This window comes from Xenopus laevis, chromosome 6L (assembly GCF_017654675.1).
Source record: "Xenopus laevis strain J_2021 chromosome 6L, Xenopus_laevis_v10.1, whole genome shotgun sequence".
NCBI lineage: Eukaryota > Metazoa > Chordata > Amphibia > Anura > Pipidae > Xenopus > Xenopus laevis.
Window position 1 is genome coordinate 83,444,104 of NC_054381.1, and position 27,776 is coordinate 83,471,879.

Consider the following 27,776-nt stretch of genomic DNA (forward strand, 5'->3'; position numbering starts at 1 on the left):
CAGCCTACAGGAGACTCTGTTCTGTAGTACTCCTGGTTTTTATGCAATCAAAGCCTAGAATTGAAAAATAAGCACCTGCTTTGAGGCCACTGAGAGCAACATGCAAGGGGCTAGTGAGCAACATGATCCTCTTGAGACACTGGTTGGGGATCACTAATCGAATTTATCTGTATTTTCATTTGCATTGTTGTACTTGCTTGCTTTTGTTTAGACTGTTCTATATCTATGTTTTCTTGTGTCCATTTCTTATGTCCCTTTAAAATTTGGATCCACCAGGTTTTAATTCTGATAACTAACATTAGCTATAATGTACAAAAACATTACTGTTGTATACTTACCCATGTGCACAATTTCATTTAAACTTTTTTGCCCAGAGATAAGAAAAGTCCTGTAAAGTGGATTGTTATATTCATTTTAGGAGCCAACAGAGGGCTCATTCTTACTTTATTAACCTGTATTTTAATGGTACAAAATGACTGGGGTTTTGTGCATGTTAAAGCTTATGTTCAGTGACTTTACTCTGACTACAGAACATTTCAATCATCCAGACCAACTGGGGAAACCGTATTGATTTATTATACATGCTGCGTATGATTAAAAGACTGAGCTTGTACTAGCAATTAGTTATGTGCTAATACCATAAGGCTTCTCTTCTCTATTGTATCTCAGACTAATCAATAAAGCAATGTTGGAAAGGTACTGCACACAGAGACAAGTATAATTGCAAAAGAAAATGATTTAAACAAAACATGATTCAGAGCTACCTCAGTAGTGCTTGCTGTTATAAAGAAAGCAATACACATAATATTGTCTTAAGACATAAAACTAATTTCAGAAAAAAAAAGAATTACAAACAGCTTTAATAAAATATAATGCTTAAATATAAACAAATCCAACAAAGTCAGTTAATAGAATGATTTACTGTTTCCTGTCATAGATAGTAACATTCATGGTGCTAGCTGTCAAGTAAGGGGCAAATTTATTTATGGTCGAATATCGAGGGTTAATTAACACTCAATATTCGACTGTTGAAGTTAAAGGGATACTGTCATTGGGAAAAAAAAAAATTTCAAAAGTAATCAGTTAATAGTGCTGCTCCAGCTGAATTCTGCACTGAAATCCATTTCTCAAAAGAACCGACAGGTTTTTTTATATTCAATTTTGAAATCTAACATGGAGCTAGACATATTGTCAATTTCCCAGCTGCCCCAAGTCATGTGACACATCCAGTTTCCCAATTTAGACAAATCACTCTTCAAAGTGGTAGCCAGGCCTGGACTGGCCATCTGCGAATTCGGGCTAATGCCCGTAGGGCCGCTGCCTGTGCAGTGTAAATGGGCCGCATGGGCAGTGTGCACCGCACCATAGTAAATCAAGGAGCTTACTTCCTCCAGCACTGAACGATCCTGTGTGCTCGCAGTAACAGTGATCCAAACAGATCACTATATTCAGTCTGAAGCCACCCAAGGGGCGTGTATGTTTTCTTTTTTTTTTTTCTGTCCCGACAGTTTAGCTTTAGCAGACTGAGGGGGGTGGAGTTTCAACAAGTATGCGGCGGAGAGGTGGGACTGGGAGAAGGAGCACTCCTTACGTCCCCTGTGTGCTCTCAGCTATGGGACAGATGGCAGCCAATCACAAGCAGGGGAAAAGGCACCAGTGTACGTCTGTGTTGTCCAGTATTCAACTGACAGGCAGGATGGATGGCAGAAACTGGTGCTGCAGATTCATCCTCTTCCCCCCCCCCCCAGACTATTGGTGCAGAAAGAATGCTGGGCAAGTAAGGATTCAAATCATTTTTATTACACTGCCTTGTGATTTTTAACCCTTTCCTTGTTAGTAAAAATTGCATTTGTGCCATTTCTGGGGGGTATTTATTCACAGAATTCTCACTGTGTTCATCCTGCTTTTAATTCTGAGGTATTATACATGGAATTGCAATTTTGTCTTTTGGGTCTTTTTGGGTTTTAGAAATTACATTTCTTCAGTGTCTTTTTTTAATAAAAAATGTTTAGCTATATATATATTCAATATTTCTTCCATACTGGGCATGGTCAGATAGTCACAGCACAATTCAGCAGGAACAGCCCTCTAAGTTTGCTGATAGTCTGTACAGAGAGATACCATAAAACTATGGCAGCATAGGTATTCCCTGTACTAACCACAATTCTGCAGGAACAGTCCCTAAATTTGCTCATAGTCTGTACAGAGAGATACCATAAAACTATGGCAACATAGTTATTCCCTGTACTAAGCACAATTCAGCAGAAACAGTCCCTAAGTTTGCTCATAGTCTGTACAGAGAGATACTATAAAACTATGGCAGTATAGGTATTCCCCTGTACTAAGCACAATTCAGCAGGAACAGACCCCTAAGCTCATAGTCTGTACAGACAGATAACAGAAGACCATGCCAACATAGGTAATCCCCTGTACTATTTAACATACAACAGGAAGGTTTGAGGGTAGCTTACATATATTGTGAAAATTGAATTCCTGTGTTATGTATGCAGTTAAACTCTATAGAAATAAATAAGTGAAATATAATGAGTAATTATCATGGGACAAAAGGAAAGGCAGTCACTTTTCGTCACCCCAGCCCTGGAACCCTGTGCCAGATGGAAAAACTCAATTTAGGCGGCCCCGCCAAAATGGTTCAAATTTGGCCAGCAGTTGGTAAGACCAGCCCTGCACATGGGCCACTCTGCACAGCCTGCTGTCCCGATATTTATTTTTACTTTTTATCGGAGGTCCTGACCACCTTTTTTTCTCCTAATTTTATTGGGGGCTCCTGACCACCAATGTTTTATTTTTAGCCTGTGTGGGTGGGGGAGCTTGGTTGTCAATGTCACACATGTATACAGGTATGGGATCTGTTATCCAGAATGCTCGAGACCTGGGGTTTTCCGGCTAATTGATCTTTCCAAAATTTGGATCTTCGTATTTTAAGTGTACTAGAAAATCATGTAAACATTAAATAAACAATAATCTGATTTTGCTCCCAAAGACTAATTATATCTTAGTTTGGATCAAGTACAAGCTACTGTTTTATTATTACAGAGAAAATGAAATCAATTTTAAACATTTGGATTGTTTGATTATAATGGAGTCTATGGGAGATGGCATTTCCGTAATTTGAAGCTTTCTGGATAATGGGTTTCCAGATTACCAATCTCATACCTGAAGTGGGCTGCTTTGATTTTTTTTGCCAGGGCTGCTTTTTTCTCCCAGTCCGGCCCTGGGGTAGCATCCTGCATGGAACCTATAGTTCTGCACAATTTAGTATCATCTGCAGTACTTTCAATGCCCACCTCCAGGTCATTAAAAAACAAGTTGAAAAGCAAGGGACCTAGTACAGAGCCCTGCGGTACTCCACTAACAACACTGGTCCAATAAGAAAATCTTCCATTTACCACCACTTTTTGTAGTCTATATTTTAGCCAGTTCTCTATCCAGGTACAAATACTATGTTTCAGGCCAAAATTCCTTAATTTAACCAGTAACCTTTGTGCGGCACTGTATCAAATGCTTTAGCAAAGTCTAAGTAAATCACATCCACTGCCATAACAGAATCGAGGTCCCTGCTTACCTTCTCATAAACACAAATTAAGATAGTCTGGCAAGATCTATTATGCATAAAACCATGCTGGCACACACTAATAGTATTATGATTTGCTATAAAGGTCAGTATCTTATCCTTTATTAACCCTTCAAAAGGCTTTCCTACCACTGACGTCAGACTAACTGGCCTATAGTTTTGAGGCTGAGAATGGGATCCTTTTTTGAATAGAGGCACCACATTAGCAATTTGCCAGTCTCTCTGCAGTAAAGAGGCTTAGTAATCACAGAGCTAAGCTCACTAAGTTCCCTGGGATGAATACCATCTGGCCCCGGACCTTTGTCTGTCTTAACATGTTCTAGTCTCTATTGAATTTCCTCATGTGTGAACCATGTATCATTAGTTGTATTACTAGAATTGGGACTATTAAGAAGGAAACCTTCATTAACTGGTTCCTCATTTGTGTAGACAGATAAAAAATATAATTTCAGAATCTGTGCTTTTATTTTGTTTTCATCAATCAGCTGACCCCCCTCTGATATTAAAGGTCCCACCCCTTCCTGCTTAATTTTTTTTACTATTAACATATTTAAAAAATAATTTTGGATTCTTTTTACTGCTTGCTGCAATATCCTTTTCCATATCCATTTTAGCTTGCCTTATAGCTTCTTTTCATGATTTATTGGCCTCCTTGTATCTTATAAATTATTCGGCTGTCCCAGCTAACTTGAAAGCCTTAAAAGTACGTCTTTTCTTACTCACCTCAACACCAACACTTCTATTGAACCAAAAAGGTTTTGCTTTGCAACAAAGTTCCTTGCTTACAAGGGGAATATACTGACATGTATATTTATTAAGCAGCATTTTAAAGACTTCCCATTTTTGTTTTGTGATTAACCCTGTGAAAAGCATTTCCCACTTAATATGTTGCAGAGCTGCCCTTATACTATCAAAGTTTGCACGTCTGAAATTTAGTGTTTTAGTTACTATGGGTATAGTTACTATAAGGGTATAGTTACTATAAGGGTATAGAATTGCTTCTGCAACAGAATCTCAAAGGAGACAATGTTATGGTCACGATTCCCTAAATTCATAGTAGGTTCTTGAACGAGCTGGAATAAAAAGTTGTCATTCAGCATATTTACAAACCTACTAGCTTTTTCTGTCTTGGCAACCCCATTACCCCAGTTAATGTCTGGATTATTAAAGTCACCCATAGCAACAACTTTACCCAGCTGTGAAGCCGCTTGTATCTGCAGGAGTAGCTGTGCTTCATACTCGTCACTCATACAAGGTCGTTTATAGCATACACCAATGATAATTCTCTTTGTAACCTTTTGCCCAGTCAAGATCTCTACCCAGAGGGATTCTGCACCCTCACCAGTGCCAACTATGGTTATTTATTCAGTGCATGGCTTTAATTCCGTCTTTACATACAAACACACTCCTCCGCCCTTTTAAATCCCTCTGTCCCTCCTAAAAAGGGTGTAACCATTTACATTAATGGTCCAGTCACATGTTTCATCCCACCAGGTGTCAGTGATACCAATTATATCATAATTTTTAGAGCATGCAATTAATTCTAGGTCTACCATTTTACCTGACAAACTCTGTGCATTTGCCAGCATATAGCTTAGGTTACTACTTTTACTTTTGAAATTTGCATTACTTAGTGGAGAATTATGTGTTAATTTAGCATTATTCTGTTTTCCTTGTAACAGAGGGACCTCCTTAGCTGGTAAACTGTATGCCCCCCTCACTCCTCCCCATGACCCATTACTAATCCCACTGCCCCATCTACCCTAGCTTCCCCATAATTCTTTATCTCACCCGCCTCCCCCTTGCCTAGTTTAAACACTCCTCCAACCTCTTAGCCATTCTTTCCCCTAGCACAGTGGACCCCCTTCCATTGAGGTGCAAACCGTCACAACTGTATAGGTTGTACTCCAAGGAAAATCAGCCCAGTGCTCTAAGAACCCAAACCCTTCCTTCCTAACCAAGACTTGAGCCACGCATTTAGCTCCCTAAGCTCCTGCTGTCTTCCTAAACTTGCATGTGGCACAGGCAAAATTGCAGAAAAAAAATGACATTGGAAGACCTTTCCTTGATCTTAGAGCCTTGATCCTTGAATTCACTCTTTAAGGTCTTCCATCTACCATTTAATTTATCATTAGTACCGAAATGCACTAAGACAGTTGGGTCATGCCCAGCCCCACCAAATAATTTGTCTACCCGATCAACCACATGCCGAACCCTGGCACCAGGTAGACTGCAAACTGTTCGGTTGTAGCGATCCGGATGACAGATTACCCTATCCACTTTCCTAATAATTGAATCCCCTACAACCACAATCTGCTTAGGCCTGACTCTGCTCTCCTCCCCACCACTACTAGAGAAACTGGTCTCCCGGCTGAGAGATCAGCCCCATGTAGAATTGCCAATCCTGAGTTCATACTCCCATCATCATCACACAATCTGGCAAATTTGTTGCAATTTATAAGCTCCAGATCAGCCTCCATTTTCCTTTTGCCCACCTTATTTTTTCTAACTGTCTCCCTGCTAGCTGCCTCAATATCCTGCTGCTGTTCTGTTCCCCTCAAACTATCTGACCCTGGCTAGGTCCTGCTCAGTGACTCCTTTTAAGATTGTCAATTGACCACAGTGTTGCAATTTGTTGCTCTAGTGCTCTAACTGCCTCCAAAGTGGCAATTTGCTTACAACCACCACATAGGTAAGCATTTTGGATCTATTGTTCCACATCTGCATACATATGGCAGACTGTGCACTGGGTCAGACCTTCAATCTTGCTAGCACTCATTATCCCAGTTACAGATCAAAACAGGAATAAAACAATTAGGGTTTAGAACAAACGTTTGACCTAGTTTGAACCTCCTTTAGTTTCAAACTCCTGTGTTTTCAACTGCACTTACAGATCCCCCACTTAAAGAGCAATCACTTAAGAGCATCTAAACACTAGAGCAAGCTCCACTGGAGTCCCAGGGGTTCTGTTTATACAGTCTGTTCAGGTGCAACTTATCAAACCCCACCCCTCAAACTGAGGGAAGACTAACTGCAAAGTAAAGCAGGTTGTGACAAACTTGCTGTGAGCACACCCTTTGCTATTTAGCACCCAAGACAAAAAAAAAACTATAAAAAATTAAACCATAGTATTTAAATATAAAATCTTACTATAAAAAGCAGTTAATAACAAATACTTATCCTTTTTAGTTGATTTGTTTGCTTTTAGTTGCTTTTTCCAGTCAGCAGCCTTTCAAACTTTTTCTCATAAGTTAGAGTCATTATCGTAATCAAGAATCAACTGTTCATAAAGCAATAAAAAAGATAGGAGGTGGGTCACTTAATTCGAAAATCGAAGTACTGTCTCATTAAAAAAAACTTTGGCTTCGACACTTCGCCACCTTAAACCTGCTATGTTGCTATGTTAGCCTATGGGGACCTCCTAGAAACTATAGCCAACAAGTTTTATTTTTAAAATCAATCAATTAAATCGTTCAAATCATTCAAATCGAAGGATTTAACCGATCAAACGATTTTACTTTGATCGAATATGTCATATTCGATCAAAAAAAACTTTGACTAGAATATCGAACTATTGCAATTCGATGGTCGAATTTCGATTTTTTTTTTACTTCGAAATTCGGTCCTTAGTAAATGTGCCCCTAGAGGTTTGCAAAATTGTTAATTGGTATATCTCACAGATTAAAGAAATCACTATAAATTAATTAAATATTACTTATTGGATCACCTTTGCCATTGTCTTACTGGATTTGGTTTAATGTTGTCTAACTACGGTCAGGAAGAGAATTGAGTGTTGGTTTACAGCAGTTCAGATTCAGATTAGCCTTGGGGAAGTTATGATTAACATGTTTAATGCTTGTATAAGTGAAATGTCAGCTTTACTACAGAAGAAGTAAAAATCATAAGGAATGATACAAAAAAGTCCTTTCTACTCAAATCAAAAGCGTGGAAAAGCAAACAAACTGACATGAAATACAGTGTAAATCATCACAGCAAGAACAAATTCAAAATGAATTCTTTTAGACCGAGGTTGCAATGATGCCTTTGAGCTGATCGTTCCTGTCGTCTTTAAATCTAAAGTCGATCAACCCCTGACTGTTGCATAGCTTAAAGCCAGATTATTGCCTTTTTGATCTATCACCTTCCATTGTAGTAATGAAACAATATTCCTTCAACAAATGGATATCACATAATGAGCAGCATATGTACCGTGCAGAAAAAGATGCTACAAAGATCAGTGACACCACCACTTATGTTTTAAACAGGACGAAAGCCAGATATACAACTCTGAACAATAGACTTAGATAAATACACAACAATAAAGAAGAGAAATACCATTTAAAAAGTGTGCAGTGGCTTACCTTCATGCTCAGGCTGTGAACATAATCCGTGACATTCTAAGTAAATAGATTTTTTTGCTCTGCAACATGTCACTGGATTCAGTGTAAAAAGAAACTGTTCCATCAAGGTGCAGTCAGACTGTACACAAGTAAAGAGGTTTGGTTATTGCATTTTCATGTGCAGAAAAGAGCAGCTCAATAAGTTGTACAGTGATAGAGAAAGGTATTACAATTTGTGCCGAGGCTGTTACATTTACATGATGAATCACCTGTCAGTTCCTCCTTTCTTAAGGCTCTTTTTTTGTTTCTTTCACAACTTCATGCTCTCATATTCTGTGTAAAAAGTCTACCTTGTCTACAATTAATGGGCCTAAATACAGATCAACCAATTTGTGTAGTTGATAAGATTACTGGTGCATAATGGCCCATTGCAACGTTTCACAAACGTTTAACCAAATTATTTTATCATTTAATACCAAGCATATGGGGTGGGGGACATGTCCTGCATGGCATCGGAGTAGGACATGCAGAACCAGAGCTCCGCTGCAGTAGCAACCTGAAAACCTCCTGAGCCCCAACTAACAACACCTCTACTGCCATCTCTTGCACTGCTGAATCCAGAATAGTAAAGTATGGGCCAAAGCAAAAAACATGGAGTAATTCGCCTGAAAGGGGAGCCCAATGCAACTCCACTACAGCCTACCTATAAAAATGGTGACTTGGGCCTGCCCTCTCCAGAGACACTGCAACCAGACCCAAATACTGCTATCTGTGATTGCAGAATCCCGCACGGCACTGTCTATACAGGTCGAAGTAATGAAAGTCGATCTCACACTCCTGTTGGCAGATGTCCAAATCATCCGAGAATGCATCAGAAATGGAGGGCCATGCCATTACCTTTTAAGATGCGCAAGTCCCTGACTCAAAAAGTCTAACAGCAGGCAGAGCTGCTTGAGAGTACGAAAATAGGCAGCACCAAAATAACATTTGAATAGTTGGATTGCCTGAAGGAGAGATTGCATTTATCTATTTGCGCTTTTACTATGGTTAATCGATGACTCAGGGATCTACAATACAAATATGCTGTACTATATCCAGCCAAGCTCAGGATAGTGGAGGGCATCTTGTCATGTCTCCAGCATAAGCCTTCAAATATGCCTTCATATTTCAAAATCTATTTGCTCGGAGCTCCCTCTGCTGGACACTTGCTGTAAGTGCACAACGTCACTTCCTGTATATTCATTCTACACCTCCATAAGGCTTATGGCAGAATTTGGACTAATGAGGCTACCGTACGCCCACCACGTGACCTAGAGCACTGCCTTGTGGTAGCCAAGACTACATTTTACAGACCATGCTCCTGGAAGAAGCACACAGTTCTGCATCTCCCTTATGATAGAATCGCTGGTAAGGAAATAGTTACACCAAAACACCTCCACAGCTGCCAAAAACCCCAGAGACATTGCTACATAGACATTTATGCCAGTATATATATTTTATGCTGCAGTTATATGTTCATTTGCATGTTTTTATATAGTTCATTGCAAGCATACTTACTATATTTTCTGCTGTTTGTATTACAGTTCCACCTCTATTCCACTTGCTTATTCAGTAAAATCTACAGACTCCAAGCTTAGTCTCTTTATTGGATTGTGGGAAGGTTTAGCTGCATATCAAACTACACACTGCCCCAGGGTAATACGTAGCGAGGACAGAACACACCTAGCTCCACTTCTGTAACACTCCGGAAGATGCCACCACATTGCTGAACAACAGACAACGGGCAAGCCCCCCGTAATAGCCCCAGGCACTAATCTTCTGTATAGGGCCTGTAAGCGCCTGAGCCGCCAAGCTGATTCACCTTATTGTCAGCAGTGGGGCACCATGCACCCTTCTGTGCTTTGAACACCGTCTCATCTAGCGGAAATTCAGGACTAGAAGTTGGACCCTTAAGTGCCCAGCCCCAGACGTCTACTACACCCCACAGTTGGGAGGATAGGCAGGGTGGGTAGTAAAACTATTAAATTGTTCTACTGTTCATTGTTTGATATTTTTACCAGCTACTGAAAATGCTTGTTTTCTCCTTGTCCCCTCCCCTCAACCATCTCTCCACAAATCCCCGGTATTTGCTACCATAAGAAAGGTCTATAAGGCTGGTCCTGATGTAGTCTGTTGACCCAACCTAATTTATCTCCTCAGGAGACAATGGAGTTTCTGAATATAATCTCCTGGAACACCAGAGGCTTCAGCTCTAAAAAGAGGCTTGGTTTTCTAATATCTAATATAAACAAAAGTGCATTTGGTTCTCCTCCAAGAGTTGCACCTAAAAGGCAGCCTCATCCTGGCTTCCACTGGGATTTCTTTAATTATTCTATAGGGGTTGCAATATTAGTAAGCAGAGTGGCTAACATTACCATGCAGACCCTGCACACTGACTGCCTAGGAAGGTAAACCATACTGTGCTCTGTGAGTTAGCAACTGCTTAATGTGGTCTGTGTATACCCCCCCTCACGGGCAGACCTCTCAGTAATGAACAATGTCATGGGAAAGTTATTAACTATTGAGGTGACCCCCACACTGATCATGAGCAACTTGAACACGGTCAGCTAGACCGTTGCCCCCAGGAAACCTAGGTCCCACCGCTGCCTAGCTGGTGCCATACTTACAGCCTTCTGGATGTATGGAAACAAGGGCATCCCTAGACCAAAGCTTATGCATGTTACTCTGCCAGCCACAGAATGGCATCCTGCATTGACCTAGCCCTGGCATCACTCATATTGCAGCCCTGGATCACTGCCGTCAGTTACCTGCCTAGGGGCTAATCGAACCATGCTCCACTCTCCCTGTCTACTAGATCCTACCAAGATTGCACTACGCCCATGTGGTGCCTTAATCCTAAATGGCTAAGTGTATCTAAGGTGCCTAAAACGGTGGGGCAGGAGCATGAAACATATTGGGTAGATACAGGTTCCTCTGATCTCCTTGCAGTTTAGGAAGCCTCCAAAGCTTGCCTCCATTGGTCCTTTACTGCAAACATAGCTGCCTACAGGTGGCAACTGGATGCAGAACTGGACACCCTCTCTACAAAGGTCCAAAGGGCACAAGCCCTATTTACTGGAAATCTGTCCCCTGAGAATAATGCTAAGGTGGCCCAAGCACAAAGGGACTTAAAACTTCATATGCTTCAATCTTTGTGTACACAGGTTATTTTTGAAAAAGACAACAAAGCTGGCTTACCTCTCCTGGGAGCAAAAGGCAGCAATAATTATTCCTAGAATTAAAAGACCAGACAGTACTCTCACTGACTCCTACAAAGTTATTAATGATGTCTTTATGGAATACTATACTCAATGCTTCCTTGTCTTACACGCCCAGAACAACAATTCTTAGATAGTCCCATCTCATTTGACAAAGTCAAGGTAGAAATCTTAGCTTTCCGGACTTGGAAACTTCTGGCCTTCATGGCATCCTTATAGATTTCTATAAATCCTACCTAGAAATCTTAGCACTGAGACTGATAAATATGTACCAAGAAGCCTTTACTAGTGGTTACCTCCCCTCCTCTTCCCAACAAGCTCTGATTGTACTAATTCCCAAACCTGGGGGGCATAAAAGATTGTGCCGCATTCAGACCAATCTCCTTATTTATGCATAACAATAAGATATTAGTAAAAATTCTAGCACTAAGATTGGTACAGTTGACATTGATTCACCCAGACCAGACTGGGTTTGTGCTTGGGAAGGCCATTTCCATTAATATAAGCAGGCTATATACCAATATTGACTTCTTGTCGGCAACTATGGAGTGCATGGGCTTTGATCCCAGATTAAGTCAAATTGCTGTACACAAATACTACAGTCGGAATTAAGACCAAAGGTAAGCTATCTTCCTCCTTCCCACTAACTAGGGGTATGAGGCAAGGCTGCCCCCTGTCCCAATATCTGTTTGTGGTTGCCATCAAACCACTCGCATGCCTGATTTGCAAGACCCTGACATATGTGCCTGGACTATAGAAGCGTTAGAGGAAAAAATATTCCTTTATGTGGATGATACAATTCTATACTTAAAGGATATGCATCAGTTTCCAAGGGCCGGAACTAGGGGTAGGCAGAGTAGGCATGTGCCTAGGGCGCAAAGCCGAGGGGGCACCAGGCACGTACCTGCTCTGCCGCCTACCCCCTGTCCGGTCCCGTCTCTCCCTGACTGCCACTGGTGTCTTCTTCTTTCATGCGCGCTGGAGCAAAGTCGAGCGCGCACAGAGCCGACACCATGGCCCGCCAGGCTGCCTAGGGCGCCTGGCCGGGTTGCCCCGGCTCTGTTTACCCATAAGCCCACACTGTGAGGGTGTTTAAACAGAGAGAGCTGCTGTTTTGTCAGTGGGGGAGAAGCAGCTCACCTATAACTTTGGCTCTGTTTTGGCCTAAAAATGTGGCTGTATAATATTATCATCTAAACCAGGGATCCCCAACCTTTTGAACCCATGAGCAACATTTAGAAGTAAAAGGAGTTGGCGAGCAACACTAGCATGAAAAATGTTCTTGTTGTGCCAAATAAGTGCTGTGATTGGCCATTTGATAGCCCCAATGTGGATTGTCAACCTACATTGAGGCTCCGTTTGGCAGTACCCTTGGTTTTTATGCAACCAAAACTTGCCCCCAAGCCTGGAATTCAAAACTAAGCTCCTGTTTTGAGGCCACTGGGAGCAACATCCAAGGGGTTGGAGAGCAACATGTTGCTCACCAGCTACTGGTTGGGGATCACTGATCTAAACAATAGATCCATGTTAGAGTCAGTGAGTGCTTTGAAAGGCTTATATGTTGCCTTTTTATGGAATCTGTAACATAGTATCTCTAAGTGACAAAATGTCTGATGCGATACTTTCCATACTTCAGATACATTTATACTTATGTATATTCTCAGATTTGGAGATTTTGGTTATCACATGTCCAATTTCTATGGTACCGAGGGCCGGAATTTTTCTAATCTACATGTGAAGGGCCAATAATGGAAGCCAGTGTTAGCCACTCCCTGTTTTTAGACCACACCCACTTTAAACCACACCCATGTTACCACAAGACCATGTCCATATTAATAGCACACCAAAAAAAGAAATGGTTGGTGCTCACTGTAGGGATCAGGGCTGGAACTAGGGGTAGGCAGAGTAGGCGGCTGTCTAGGGCGCCATCATTGAGGGGTGCACTTTTAAGGGGATTTTTTTTTTTTTAATCCGTTCGTGTTTTTCAAGCATTTATTTAATAATTTGTTTCAGTAATCATGGATTCCACCCAACTGGGTGACCATCTCCTTCACCTTCTCCCTCTTACCGGCAAGTAATAGCTCCTTCTGTGCGGTGCAGCACGACATGCGTACACGCGTCAATGACATCACTGATGTGTTGGGTGACAGAGAGAGGAAGAGAGCTGGCAGGCTGCTTGGTGTGGCTCGCTCTCGCTGCTCTCAGCCTTGCACAGTTGCACTGAACTGAAGACATTCTTTCTATTACTGTAAAGTGTGAAGCTTCCTGCTGGCACAGCCAGGTACAGATTTGGGGGCCATATGTTTGCTGTTGCTGCTGGGTGCTAGCACAGGTACATAAATACTTGGGGGCAATATGATGTGATCAGATTTATTTTTGGCTGCTGCTGGCACAGGTAAAGATTGGGGGCAATATGATGGCTGCAGGAGGGCTGTATGATAATTGGCTGCTGAGCTTGCTTGCACAGGTACAGGCGGGGTGTATTATGGACGGCTGCTGGGCTTGCTGGTACAGGTATGGGGAGCAGTAATATAAATGAAAAAATGTTGTACACTTTCTTGCTCTCTTTATTTAAAAAGCAACATCGTGAGGAGGAGGGAAATGGTAATGCATGACAGTGGGGCACTGATTGAAGCTCTTGCCTAGGGTGCCAAACTACCTTGTGCCTGCCCTGGCAAGGATGTCACTCATATGTGAAAAAAGTCAAAGTCATATTAAGACATACCCATAAATCCATATGCCTCCTCCTCCCCTGTGTATAATACAGTACCCCAGCATATGATTAAACACCTTAGGGGCCACTAACAATAATTTTCAATTGCTAACAACCCCCCAGAACAAATACCAAAGTATGACACACACAGGGAGCATAGGGAAGACAGAACAGAGCAGGAGACAGGAATCAGGACCAGTCTAACATGTACTACATACAGTGACACAGTGCTGGTGCCATTAGCATTTTGTATAAAGTGTGAACAGGTGAACAATGTGGCAGTTTCAGTCTGGGTCTCAGGTGTGAACAGTACAGGCTTTATGGGTGTGAACAATAGAGATGTCACAAGTGTGAACAATACAGGGGGATCACAAGTGTGAACAATACAGGGGATTACAGTGTGAATTTGAGGTGTAAACAATGCAGGGGCCAGTTAACCTCTCTAGTGATACCTTTTAAATCTTACATATGCTAAACAGACACAGCAGGCAGACTTTGATGTGGAGGGCCATATAAGGGTTGGACAGCCCTGATTTAAAGAGTTTTGTTATTTTGAAAACTGTTACAAATCAGGATGTTGCTAGTTAGAGGCTGTTGCTAAAGAGGTTGCTCTTTAACTGAAGCCATTTTGTCTGTTAGGACAGCACCATCAGCATCAGCCTGTCTGCCTGTTAGATCTTACTCTGTTAAGTATATATAAATAATGTCTTTATTGCTGCAGCCAAAATTTTGAATGAAGTACATTTATATATGTAAATATGCTAATACTGCTATGGTGAGACTGACATCGCTTATGTGTTTTGCCTTGAATGTGAAGTTATGGGAGAAGGCTCAAGTACAATGTTGCTCAGATGTAAGCATCTTTGAGAATGCATGTATGTGACACATGAGTTGTAAATGGCAATAAATAACAAATTGTATGTTGAGAACTATTTATGTAATAAACAGTTGAGGAGAAGCAGCACACCTGTAACTTTGGCTCTGTGTCTCTATTAATTTTCATAACTATTGCCACGGCCACACCGTGTGCCTGTAACACACTACACACCAATGCACTTGTGTAATATGGGTCTTACCCCTGATAGACAAATACAAGAAGTCCTCTGCACTGCACCCATTATCAATATAGTATGTACATTGATACATTTTGTGCCTTAAGCTAATACAAATGCTTTACCCTTTAAACAAAACAGGGATCGTTTGCCCATTAATTGCAATATATTTAAGCTGTCCAACTACGTCAAAGTCACCCCTGGTTTGGCCAGTCCTACACTCAAACTTGCATCTGATTCATTAAGTATTAATACTATTGCTTCATTGCTTCTAACCTCTGATAACCTGTGCTGCAAATGTCGACTAGCCCCAGGCACCTTTCTGCATACCTTCTGGTCTTATACTGTGATTAGCCCCTACTGGGACAGTTTTGCCACCTTTATGCAAACTCATCTTGCCTTCCCTTCTGTTAAGTCACCTGAGGTATTTCTGTTGGTTCATATTGACCAGTTAACCTCACACCAGTACAAACAACAACTCTTTTGTCCACTCTTATTTTATGCAAGAAAGGCCATAGCACTGAAATGGAAGCTTCCAGAACCACCCTGAATATCACCATGAATAAAATTGGGTATGCCCATGTATATGCTGCTATACTCAGGTAGAGGATGCCCTGAAATATTTACCAAAATTTGGGATGCATGGACCTCCTGTCAAGAAACCACCATTGACCAAGACCCCAACTAACAGACTCACCACTTGGTAGCCCACTCTTCCTCTGATTCCCCCCACCCCACAATTTACATCTGTCTATCTTCTTTACTTTGTTATCACACCTTATTGCTTTGGTTTACCTTTTCTTTAAATGCAAAAATAAAACCTATTTAAAAAAACAAGCATACATTATAGGCAAATCTCAATTTTGGAATCACTAAAATTTTGAGAAAAAAAATAGAGAAAGAGAAAATTTTAGTTAATGAATTGTAGAGTGGAAGATGAAAAGGTGCAAATGGATCATACAAATTTTGAATGAAAATGTAGGAAGCAAAAGGCTTAGTGTGATGGAGAAAAGAGAAGGGGGAGCAGAAAAAATGGTGAGAAAAAGGGAGAGCAGATGTTATGATGGAATTGAAGAATGGAAATGGAAACAGCAAAATACATAGATGGGTAGAATCAAACGGTAAAAAGGGAATACATATACAGAATGCATAAAGCAGAACAGCAGGTAATATAACTGATGATGAGAGTAAAAGTGATTTTTAGAGGTGATATGAGAGGTTATCCAAAACCCAAGCTATTGCTATAGTCCCATTTCACCAAAGATGCACCGTGGTCTGCCCCCCAGATCCAAAAGTACAAGTTTTACAAACAAATTGATTAAAGGTTTAAAGCGTAACCAAAAAATAGGCAATTCACTCAACACCCAGTGCTTGTACTCACAAATTGATATTAGTTGACCTGAGAAAACTTCATCTACTAAAGGGGAAAAATGCTGTTGGCCAGAGAGAGTAACTTTAGGGTGGAAAGTCTTAGTAAGGACTAAGTAATAGGAAAAATAGACTGGAAACTAGTGACCAGGAGATGCGGCGAGAGAGAATTTTATGAAACAGTAGACAAGTACAAAATTCCTTGCTGGCTAAGTTTTGGAACTGTGCAAATGGAACAGATGTTAGTTATATGGTTATATTTTTGTTGCACATAATTTTTGTCACAAACTACATTAGCGAATATGGGCATTTTGTTCATGGCACCTTGTTTCTGCTTTGGGTCAACCAATAAAAATTGGGAAGGCAAAATCACATAATTTTTTTTGCTCAGTATACTGCTACATAAATGCTCTACATTGTTAGAGTACCTCCTATCAACTAGGCAACAATTACCTTTTCAATAGAAAAAAAGGGTCCCGTGTTGCCAATTTCTTAATAACGTCTGTGGTTTTTAACATTTCCAGTGGTCAACTGGTAATGGTATTCGCTCCTACACTTTGTAACTATGTTGCTGTTTAAGCAAAACGACTAATGATAATAATAATAATCTGGCCACCAACAGATAATATCTGGGTGCTTTGTATCCCAATTTAAAATGAATAAACCATATATTTATGTGTATGTCCTTGTCACTCGTTTTTTTTGTCTTTTTTTTTTGTTGCACGTCATTATTTTGAAGCGAGCCACATTTTTTATGTCATTTCGCAAGTCTGATTTTATAAAAAAAAAATCAAGAATATTTTGGATTTCAGGGAATTTCAGGTATTCAGAGCTTATTAAATAACCTCCTATGTGTGTGTGTGTAAGTTTTTGCTTTACCTACAAATTGTATGCATCACAACTTGTATGCATGAACACTAGTGTACCATGTAAAAGGAGTATTTTGCACTTAAAAAGACTATAATAAATATGGCCCTATGGGTACTGGTGGGCCCTCAATTAAGACCTTAGCTAAGAGGTAAAATGCATGTAGGTTAATTAGAAAAGGCAGCTGTGGCCCCAATGAGAAGGTTAAAGTGGTAGTGACCTCAGCATACACATTGCCAGCTGTAGATCAACATGTATGCTTAGGATGAGCCCTGAAGCTAAGAAGCTGGCAGTTTAGTGCAGGTTGCAGATGGAAACTAAGAGCATGAAGGTAGCATATAGATAGCCACATTGTGCATTTGTGTGATTCTACTGGAAGGCAAAACAAATGCATTTCAAGTTGTGCAATTTATGGGAAGAGTGCAATAGTAGCAGAAAATAAACCATGACCAGGGAGGTGTGTGACAACTGTGGCTATTTAAATTGTCAAGGCTGAACCAAGTTACATAGTTACATAGTTAAAAAAAGAAAACTTGAAAAAAGACAAAGTCCATCAAGTTCAACCCCTCCAAATGAAATCCATACACATACCCCTCCCTACTTTTAATTAAATTCTATATACCCATACCTATATTAACTATAGAGCTTAGTATCACAATAGCCTTTGATATTATGTCTGTCCAAAAAATCATCCAAGCCATTCTTAAAGGCATTAACTGAATCAGCCATCACAACATCACCCGGCAGTGCATTCCACAACCTCACTGTCCTGACTGTGAAGAACCCCCTACGTTGTTTCAAATGAAAGTTCCTTTCTTCTAGTCTAAACTGGTGGGCTCTGGTACGGTGATCCACTTTATGGGTAAAAAGGTCCCCTGCTATTTGTCTATAATGTCCTCTAATGTACTTGTAAAGTGTAATCATGTCCCCTCGCAAGCGCCTTTTTTCCAGAGAAAACAACCCCAACCTTGACAGTCTACCCTCATAATATAAGTCTTCCATCCCTCTAACCCAGGGATCCCCAACCTTTTGAACCCGTGAGCAACATTCAGAAGAAAAAGGAGTTGGGGAGCAACACTAGCATAAAAAATGTTCTTGGGGTGCCAAATAAGCGCTGTGATTGGCCATTTGGTAGCCCCTATGTGGATTGTCAACCTACATTGAGGCTCTGTTTGGTAGTTCACCTGGTTTTTATGCAGCCAAAACTTGCCTCCAAGCTTGGAATTCAAAAATAATAGTCTGCTATGAGGCCACTGGGAGCAACATCCAAGGGGTTGGAGAGCAACATGTTGCTCACGAGCTACTGGTTGGGGATAACTGCGAGTCTAACCAATTTAGTTGCACGTCTCTGCACTCTCTCCAGCTCATTTATATCGCTCTTAAGGACTGGAGTCCAAAACTGTACTGCATACTCCAGGCCTTACCAGGGACCTATAAAGAGGCATAATTATGTTTTCATCCCTTGAGTTATTGCCCTTTTTATGCAAGACAGAACTTTATTTGCTTTAGTAGCCACAGAATGACACTGCCCAGAATTAGACAACTTGTTATCTACAAAGACCCCTAGATCCTTCTCATTTAAGGAAACTCCCAACACACTGTCATTTAGTGTATACAGTAACTTGCATTTATATTATTTTTGCCAAAGTGCATAACCTTGCATTTATCAACCTTGCATTTATCACCTCATTTTCCAGTTTGCTGCCCAGTTTTCCAATTTAGACAAATCACTCTACAAAGTGGCAGCATTCTGCACAGAACCTATAGTTCTGCACAATTTAGTATCATCTGCAAAAATAGAAACAGTACTTTCAATGCCCACCTCCAGGTCATTAATAAACAAGTTGAAAAGCAAGGGACCTAGTACAGAGCCCTGCGGTACTCCACTAACAACACTGGTCCAATATGAAAATGTTCCATTTACCACCACTCTTTGTAGTCTATCTTTTAGCCAGTTCTCTATCCAGGTACAAATACTATGTTCCAGGCCAACATTCCTTAATTTAACCAGTAACCTTTTGTGTGGCACTGTATCAAATGCTTTATCAAAGTAAATCACATCCACCGCCATCCCAGAATCGAGGTCTCTACTTAACTTCTCATAAAAAGAAATTAAGTTAGTCTGGCAAGATCTATTATGCATAAAACCATGCTGGCACAAACTCATAGTATTATGATTTGCTATGACGTCCAGTATCTTATCCTTTATTAACCCTTCAAAAAGCTTTCCTACCACTGATGTTAGACTAACTGGCCTATAGTTTTGAGGCTGAGAACGGGATCCTTTTTTGAATAGATGCACCACATTAGCAATTCGCCAGTCTCTCGGCACTGTGCCAGATCTCAATGAATCCTGAAAAATTAAGTAAAGAGGTTTGGCAATCACAGAGCTAAGCCTTGGGATGAATACCATTTGGCCTTTGTTAATCTTAACATGTTCTAGTTTCTTTTGAATTTCTTCATATGTGAACCATGCATCATTAGTTGTACTACTAGAATTGGGACTATTAAGAGGGAAACCTTCACTTATTGGTTCCTCATTAGTGTAGTGACAGATGAAAAATATGAGTTCAGAATCTGCGCTTTTATTTTGTTTTCATCAACCAGCTGACCCCCCTCTGATAGTGTTCCATGACTGTGAAGAAGTGTTTTAAATTAATGAAAATATCATATTGTCACGATCGCCGCCCGGAGCAGGTCCAAGAGCTCCGGGCGGCGCGTCCCTCCTTGCCGGCGTCGCTCCCAAAATGGTCGCCACGTGGGTAGCGGCGCCGGCGCAATGACGTCAGCGCGCCGACGTCGGCGCAAGGGCGTCAATGACGTCACAATGGTGCCAAATTCAAAATAAAAACGCCAACTAGACGCCAGAATGGCGCCCAAGTATAGGACTACTTTCCCTATAGTATCCTGGGTTTCCTGTGAAGCTTTATTGCTATATCTTGTTCCTGATTTATATTCTGACCCTTTGCCTGGACTTTGGACTTTGCTGATATCTGCCTGCCTGTGAACTTTTGCCTGAATCTCGACTACTCTTTTGATTAACCCTTTGGACACCACAAACTTGCTCCCTCAAGAGGGCTTCCTCCTCGATCCTGACAACCTCCCTGGAGGGAGCTCCCGGCTCCCTGACATTATACTTGGGCCATGGATCCTACTGAGGAAGCTACGCCTGATGTCGGACGAGCGCTCCGCGGACTGGCATCCCGCATGCAGGAATATGAAGCCCAGCAGTACCACATAGGACAGGCACTCGATACCCTTCTCTCCCGAGTGCCTCCAGTGCCTCCTGCTTCCCTAGCGGCTGCAAATCCTCCCATGGCAGACGTCTCGTCTAGCACAGGTTTCTCGTCTGGTGAGCCTCGTATTCCGCCTCCTCCTCGCTTCAGTGGGGACCCACAGGCCTGCAGAGGTTTCGCTACACAGTGCCAGATCCAGTTCGAGTTTCAACCCTCGCACTTCCCCAATGAACGTTCCAAGGTGGGGTATGTGATGTCTTGTTTGGTGGGCAAACTGCTTGAGTGGGCAACATCTCTTTGGGAGAAGAATTCTCCACTGACTTTTGATGCCAAGGCGTTTCTTCAAGCGTTTCGTACGGTGTTTGATGCCCCGGGTCGGGTCACAAATGTTCCTTCTCGCCTTCTGCAACTCCGTCAGGGAAACCACAGTGTCAGTGACTATGCTATTGACTTTAGAACTTTGATGGCTGAGACTTCCTGGAATGACGATGCCTATAAGGCCGTATTCTATCAAGGTCTGTCTATTCGCATTAAAGATGATCTTGTCTCCAGGGAGTTCCCTGATCTGCTGGAAGACCTGATTGCACTATCCATTAAGGTGAACACTCGTCTTAGAGAGCATCAAGTAGAGAGGGAGCGTTGTAAACGATTTCAACCCGTGTTGGCACCTCGCTTCCAGAGACCTCTCTTGCAAACTCCAGCTGCTCAAGCCTCTCCTTCTCCTCCGGAGGAACTGATGCAAGTTGGAAGGGCTCGTCTCTCCGAACAAGAAAGACTCCGTAGACGAATGGCTGGCTTATGTCTGTATTGTGGCGGACAGTCTCATTTTGCGAACTCTTGTCCGGTGAAGCCCACGAGTTCTGTTCCCCGAGGTATTTCCAGGGTAACTCATGTAGGGGGCACTACTCCGAAGTCTCAAGAGAACTCTCACAGGTTTCTCCTTCCTTTACAGATTCGCCTAGCCACTAAGACCATTGTCGGCTCCGCTTTCATTGACTCTGGAGCTGCTGGGAACTTCATGGACCCTCTTTTCGCCAAACACATGGAAGTTCCCTTATTCCCATTGTCCACTCCGCTTCGTGTCACTGCCATTGACGACAGACCCTGGTGGCTGAATTTATCTCCATGACGACTGGTGAATTGCCTGTGCAGGTTGGGACGCTGCATAAAGAAAGACTTTCGTTCCTAATTATTTCCTGTCCATCAGTTCCAGTCGTTTTGGGTCTCCCTTGGCTACGCCTGCATAATCCCACCATTGATTGGTCCGCAGGACAGATTTCCCGTTGGAGCCCATTTTGCCAGAAGCATTGTCTTCCTGCTGAACCCCTCCAGAGGGTGAATATCTCTATGTCTGATCTGAAGACTCTACCCACCTTTTACAGGGAGTTCTCTGATGTATTCTGTAAGAAGTCTGCAGAATTCCTTCCTCCACATCGACAATACGATTGTCCTGTCGATCTTCTGCCTGGAACCATGCCCCCTAGAGGTCGTACTTATCCTCTCTCTCCAGCGGAAACCACTGCCATGAAGCAATATATCCAAGAGAATCTCCAGCGGGGGTTTATTCGCCTTCTACTTCTCCTGCCGGGGCTGGATTCTTCTTCGTGGAAAAGAAGGATGGAGGTCTATGTCCCTGCATTGACTACCGGGGTCTTAATAAAATCACCGTTAAGAACCGGTATCCCTTGCCCCTGATTGCTGAACTCTTTGACCAACTGAAGGGGGCTAAAATCTTCACTAAGTTGGATCTCCGTGGGGCGTATAACCTTATCCGCATCCGGGAAGGTGACGAATGGAAGACAGCATTCAACACTCGGGATGGGCACTACGAGTACCTCGTAATGCCCTTTGGTCTCTGCAATGCCCCCGCTGTCTTTCAAGAATTCGTGAACGACATTTTCCGGGATCTCTTGGAAAAATTTGTGGTCGTGTACCTAGATGACATCTTGATTTTCTCCAAGGACCTTGCAAGCCATCGCTCTCAGGTGAAGGAAGTACTCTCTCGTTTGAGGAAGAACTCTCTCTTTGCCAAACTGGAGAAATGTGTGTTTGAAGTGTCCAAGATCCCTTTTCTGGGCTATATCATCTCCCCAGAGGGTTTCGAGATGGATCCTGTGAAAGTGTCTGCAATCCAAGAGTGGCCTCTACCCCTAAGTACTAAGGCAATCCAGAGATTCATTGGTTTTGCTAACTACTATCGGCAATTCATTAAGGGATTCTCTTCTCGTATTGCTCCAATCCTTGCTCTCATCCGAAAAGGGGGTAAACCCAGCTCTTGGCCCCCACCTGCTGTTGAAGCTTTTCAATCCTTGAAGGATGCCTTCACTTCTGCTTCGGTTCTCCGCCATCCTGATCCAGAGTTACCTTTCTTCATCGAGGTGGATGCTTCTGAAGTTGGAGCCGGAGCTATCTTGTCCCAAAGACATCCCTCTGATGGGAAGCTGCATCCATGTGGGTATTTCTCTAAGAAGTTCTCTCCTGCGGAGCAAAATTATGATGTAGGAAATCGAGAACTCCTGGCGGTTAAGCTTGCCTTAGAAGAGTGGCGTCACCTCCTTGAAGGTTCCTTGATCCCAGTCACGATCTACACAGATCATAAGAATCTTGAATTCATCCAATCTCTCAAGAGGCTGAATCCCAGACAAGCAAGGTGGTCTCTCTTCTTCTCTCGATTTAACTTCGTCTTGACTTTTCGCCCTGGCTCCAAGAATCGGAAGGCCGATGCTCTGTCTCGAAGTTTCACTCCGGTGGATCGTACTCCTGAAAGACTAGAGCCTATTATTCCTCCTATCAAGATCATCGCTTCCTTGTACCCTCTATTCGCTGATCAAATCCTGGCTGGTCAATCTTCTGCTTCTCCTGATACCCACATTGGGATGGCGTTTGTCCCCTCCGAATTACGTCTGCCCATTCTTCAACAGACTCACTGTTCCAAGCAAGCTGGACATCCCGGTCCAGAAAAGACTCTTGAACTCCTTCGACGTTTAGTCTGGTGGCCGACTATCCGAAAAGATGTCAAAGACTTTGTCTCTGCCTGTACTGTTTGTGCCACTTCCAAGTCCAGCCATTCTCGCCCCAGTGGGTTACTACAGCCGTTGCCTTTTCCCTCTCGTCCTTGGACGCATTTGGCAATGGACTTCATTGTTGAACTTCCTCCCTCCTGTGGGAACACCGTGATTTGGGTTGTCATTGACCGCTTCAGCAAGATGGCCCACTTCATCCCTCTACGGAAGCTTCCATCTGCAGTGGAGTTGTCACAGTTGTTCATCCAGTTCATTTTTCGCCTGCATGGCTTCCCAACTGAGATCGTTTCTGACAGAGGGTCTCAATTCATGGCTAAATTCTGGCATTCCCTGTGCAAAGATCTAGGTATTAATCTTCAGTTCTCCTCAGCTTATCATCCCCAGACTAATGGAGCGGCTGAGCGAGTGAACCAAGCCTTGGAACAGTTCTTGAGGAACCACGTTTCCCTTTGTCAAGATGATTGGTCTGATCTCCTCCCGTGGGCGGAATTTGCTCATAACAATGCCTGCCACGCTTCCACTGGAAGGTCCCCATTTATGTCTGTGTATGGTCTACATCCTCTAGCCTTCCCACAAGACTTTGTGTTGTCTGATGTTCCGGCCGCTGATGACCATGCAGCCCACATGTCTGCTATTTGGGCTGCAACCAAGTCAAACCTGGAGAAGAGTGCTCTGGTTCACAAGTCATTTGCAGATCATAGATGTAGACCCTCTCCTCCCTACAAGGTCGGTGATAAAGTCTGGTTGTCTTCCAGGAACATTCGGTTGAAGGTACCATCTCCTAAGTTGGGTCCGAGGTTCGTAGGTCCATTTCCCATTTTGGAGGTGATCAATCCTGTGGCTGTCAGACTTCAGCTTCCCCCTGAGATGCGAATTCCCAACGTGTTTCATGTCTCCTTGGTGAAACCCGCCACCTCCAACCGTTTTTCCGTGGTCCAGCCTTCCCCTCCTACTATCTCTGTGGATGGCCAACAAGAATATGAGGTGGAGAAGATCCTTGACTCCAGGATCTCCAGGGGCTCTCTTCAGTACCTCATCAAGTGGAAAGGCTTCGGCCCTGAAGAATGCTCCTGGGAAGGACGCTCTGATGTCCATGCTCCTCGTCTGGTGAGGGAGTTCCACTCCAAATTTCCCCAGAAGCCAAGTCCTGGTGGTCCGGAGGCCCCCCGTGAGGGGGGGGGTACTGTCACGATCGCCGCCCGGAGCAGGTCCAAGAGCTCCGGGCGGCGCGTCCCTCCTTGCCGGCGTTGCTCCCAAAATGGTGGCGCCCATGGCCGCCACGTGGGTAGCGGCGCCGGCGCGATGACGTCAGCGCGCCGACGTCGGCGCAAGGGCGTCAATGATGTCCCAATGGTGCCAAATTCAAAATAAAAACGCCAACTAGACGCCAGAATGGCGCCCAAGTATAGTACTACTTTCCCTATAGTATCCTGGGTTTCCTGTGAAGCTTTATTGCTATATCTTGTTCCTGATTTATATTCTGACCCTTTGCCTGGACTTTGGACTTTGCTGATATCTGCCTGCCTGTGAACTTTTGCCTGGATCTCGACTACTCTTTTGATTAACCCTTTGGACACCGCGAACTTGCTCCCTCAAGAGGGCTTCCTCCTCGATCCTGACAACCTCCCTGGAGGGAGCTCCCGGCTCCCTGACACATATACTGTTGCCCTGCACTGGCAAATCTGATCTGTTTGCTTCAGAAACACTACTATAGTTCATATAAACAAGCTGCTTGTGTAGCAATGTCGGTGATTGAAAAAAGGCTATATGGCTATCTGCTGTGTAACCTGAGTCTTTTCTCATTTGAATGGCTGCCCCCATTGCTACACAGCAGCTTATTTACATAAAAAAGTAGTGTTTCTGAAGCAAACACAGCAGTTTTACCAGTGCAGGGCAACACTGCATTATATTTTTATTACTTTAAAACACTTACATTTTTTGATGTTACTGTTTTGCTATGAATTGCATATATTGAAACACGAAATTAATGTTTTTTGTGCTTAATCTTCTAACTTTTCTGTAATTATTAAAACCTTTTTTTTTAAATTTTGTTTCATGATTGAGGGGGAAAGATCATGACTGCATGTCACACCATTTATATTTGCTACTCTATGTATAAATATCAGACCTAGATAATAGTAGGCAAGATGGTAAGCCCTGATATGTAGGGACTTCTAGCACACAATCACCAGCTTTACTGGTCACGGCACCTTTGCAACTGTTATCAGGGGCATTTCTTGCCCTCCCCCCCCTTGTGTTGCCGCTCCTGTGCTCACAAGTGCACTCTCTGTACTTAAAGAGCCGAATTTCTGGTTTGATAAACAAAGTTGCTGGGAGTGCCATTTTGCTGCCCCTGGTAACTGGCGGGGCCACTGCGCCAATGAGGACAACTCCCCTCGTTGGTGCAGTGCCTCTGAATGTTATGCTTTTAATTTTATTATTGTATAGGTGTTAGTAAGATAGGTAGTATTTGAGGTTTATACTGTATTTGGATATATTAGCTTTATGAACAGTTCAATATTGTATTTGCACATCAATAACTAAAAATTATTACAATTATTCATGTAGCCTTATTTGTTGTTTTCTGTTTCGGCTAGTTTCCCATGTTAATGAATCTTCATTTTGAATGCTTTTATTTCTTCTATTTCTATTTGCGAAATCCATTTATAGACTTTTATCCATATGTAAAGTTACACTTTACATTACATTTCTCTAAAAATGAATATAAACTGATTGCACAGCTCAAGGAACATTGTATTTAATTGGAAGGACATTGTCAATCAGGAATGTACAGTGATTAGCTGTAATTTTGAAAAGGCAAGTCACTAGATTGCCCTTGTTGCAATGTTTTAACAGAAGTTAGAATTATTATTTTGATGAACTAGGCAAAAGGGGAATAAGGGAATCAGTCTTTGACCAGACAACTCAGTCACCGATATTTTTCTTGAAACACTCTCTGTGTGTTTTCTAAACTGAACATAAAGATAAAATAGGCTTGACTGAAGTATTTGCAACACAAATACTTTAAATTGAATTGAATGGTGTACTGAAACATCTGATCTTTATATGTATAAAGAACTGTTTTCCCTGACCATAGAAGAGCAATGTATTTTGTAGGATCTTTAGATTATTCAAGAATGCAAGGATTTCCTGGAATGTGGTAACTTTATGATAGTCTGTTACTACCACGTGGGAATATAGTACATCACATCACTGTACATATTTTCCAATAAACTGATGTGAGAGGAAGGCAAAAATCCACCTGCAGCCTCAGAGGGAAAACATTCCTTCCCTGGATCAACTTTGTACTAAGGGCAATATTCAGTAACCTTGTTTTTTTTTCTCCAGAGCATTTACCGCAATGTTGGCAAAATTTTGCCATTATGCAAATTTTTATGTGGCTTTACAATTGTATTACATATTAAAATTGGGTCAGTTACATGGGGGGGGGCTTATGGACAGTTAGAACCTCCTAACTATTCCCTTTTTTTTGAGCCATTAAAAGCAACCATTTTAGTTTTAATTTATTGGTAAATGTATAAATTGTCACATAGTAAAGTGTATTTTGACCCTCTTAAGCGGTCTTTCTCTTTCAGAAAATGCACAGCCAAAATGAATGTAATAATTCATAGTGGATGGCCCACTTCACCAACCACAAAATATAAATCAAGAATTTGGAAAAATCTTAAATGTATGATTATTTGTGAAAAAAATCACTTAAGTCACTTAAAAATATGTGAAAACAACACACACACAGTGAAATAACATGTTACCCTTCATTTTTAAAAAAAGCCTGTTAAATTTCAAATACTTGAATTTAAAAAGGTTAAAATTTTAAAATACAACTCCAATTGACTTTTACATGAACTCACTATCTTTTTAGATGCTGACTTATTTTTATCAAAGTTTTTTATTATCCAAGCTTAATACATTTTGAAAATTAAGATTTTGGAAACTCAAAACTTGATTAAAGTATCAGCCTACTTAAAGGGGAACTGTCGCGAAAATGTAATATGAGCTTCAGCATACTAAAATAAGAAACTTTCTAGATACGGTTCATTAATAATTCTGTACCGTTTCTGAAATAATCAAGTTTGTTTGCACTATCCACATCAACTTCTGTTTCTTTATTCTGTCTTCTAGCAGGGGTTGGGTCTCAGATATTCAATGACAGTTAGATCCAATATATCTTATCGGGGGAGCTTTTATTTTTGCGATAATTCACCTATAAGTAGTTTATTGGTAAACTTATAAATTATTACATAGTCCAATGCAGTTTAACCCCCTTCATCAGTGAAAAAATGAAAATGAAGGCAGAAAGAACA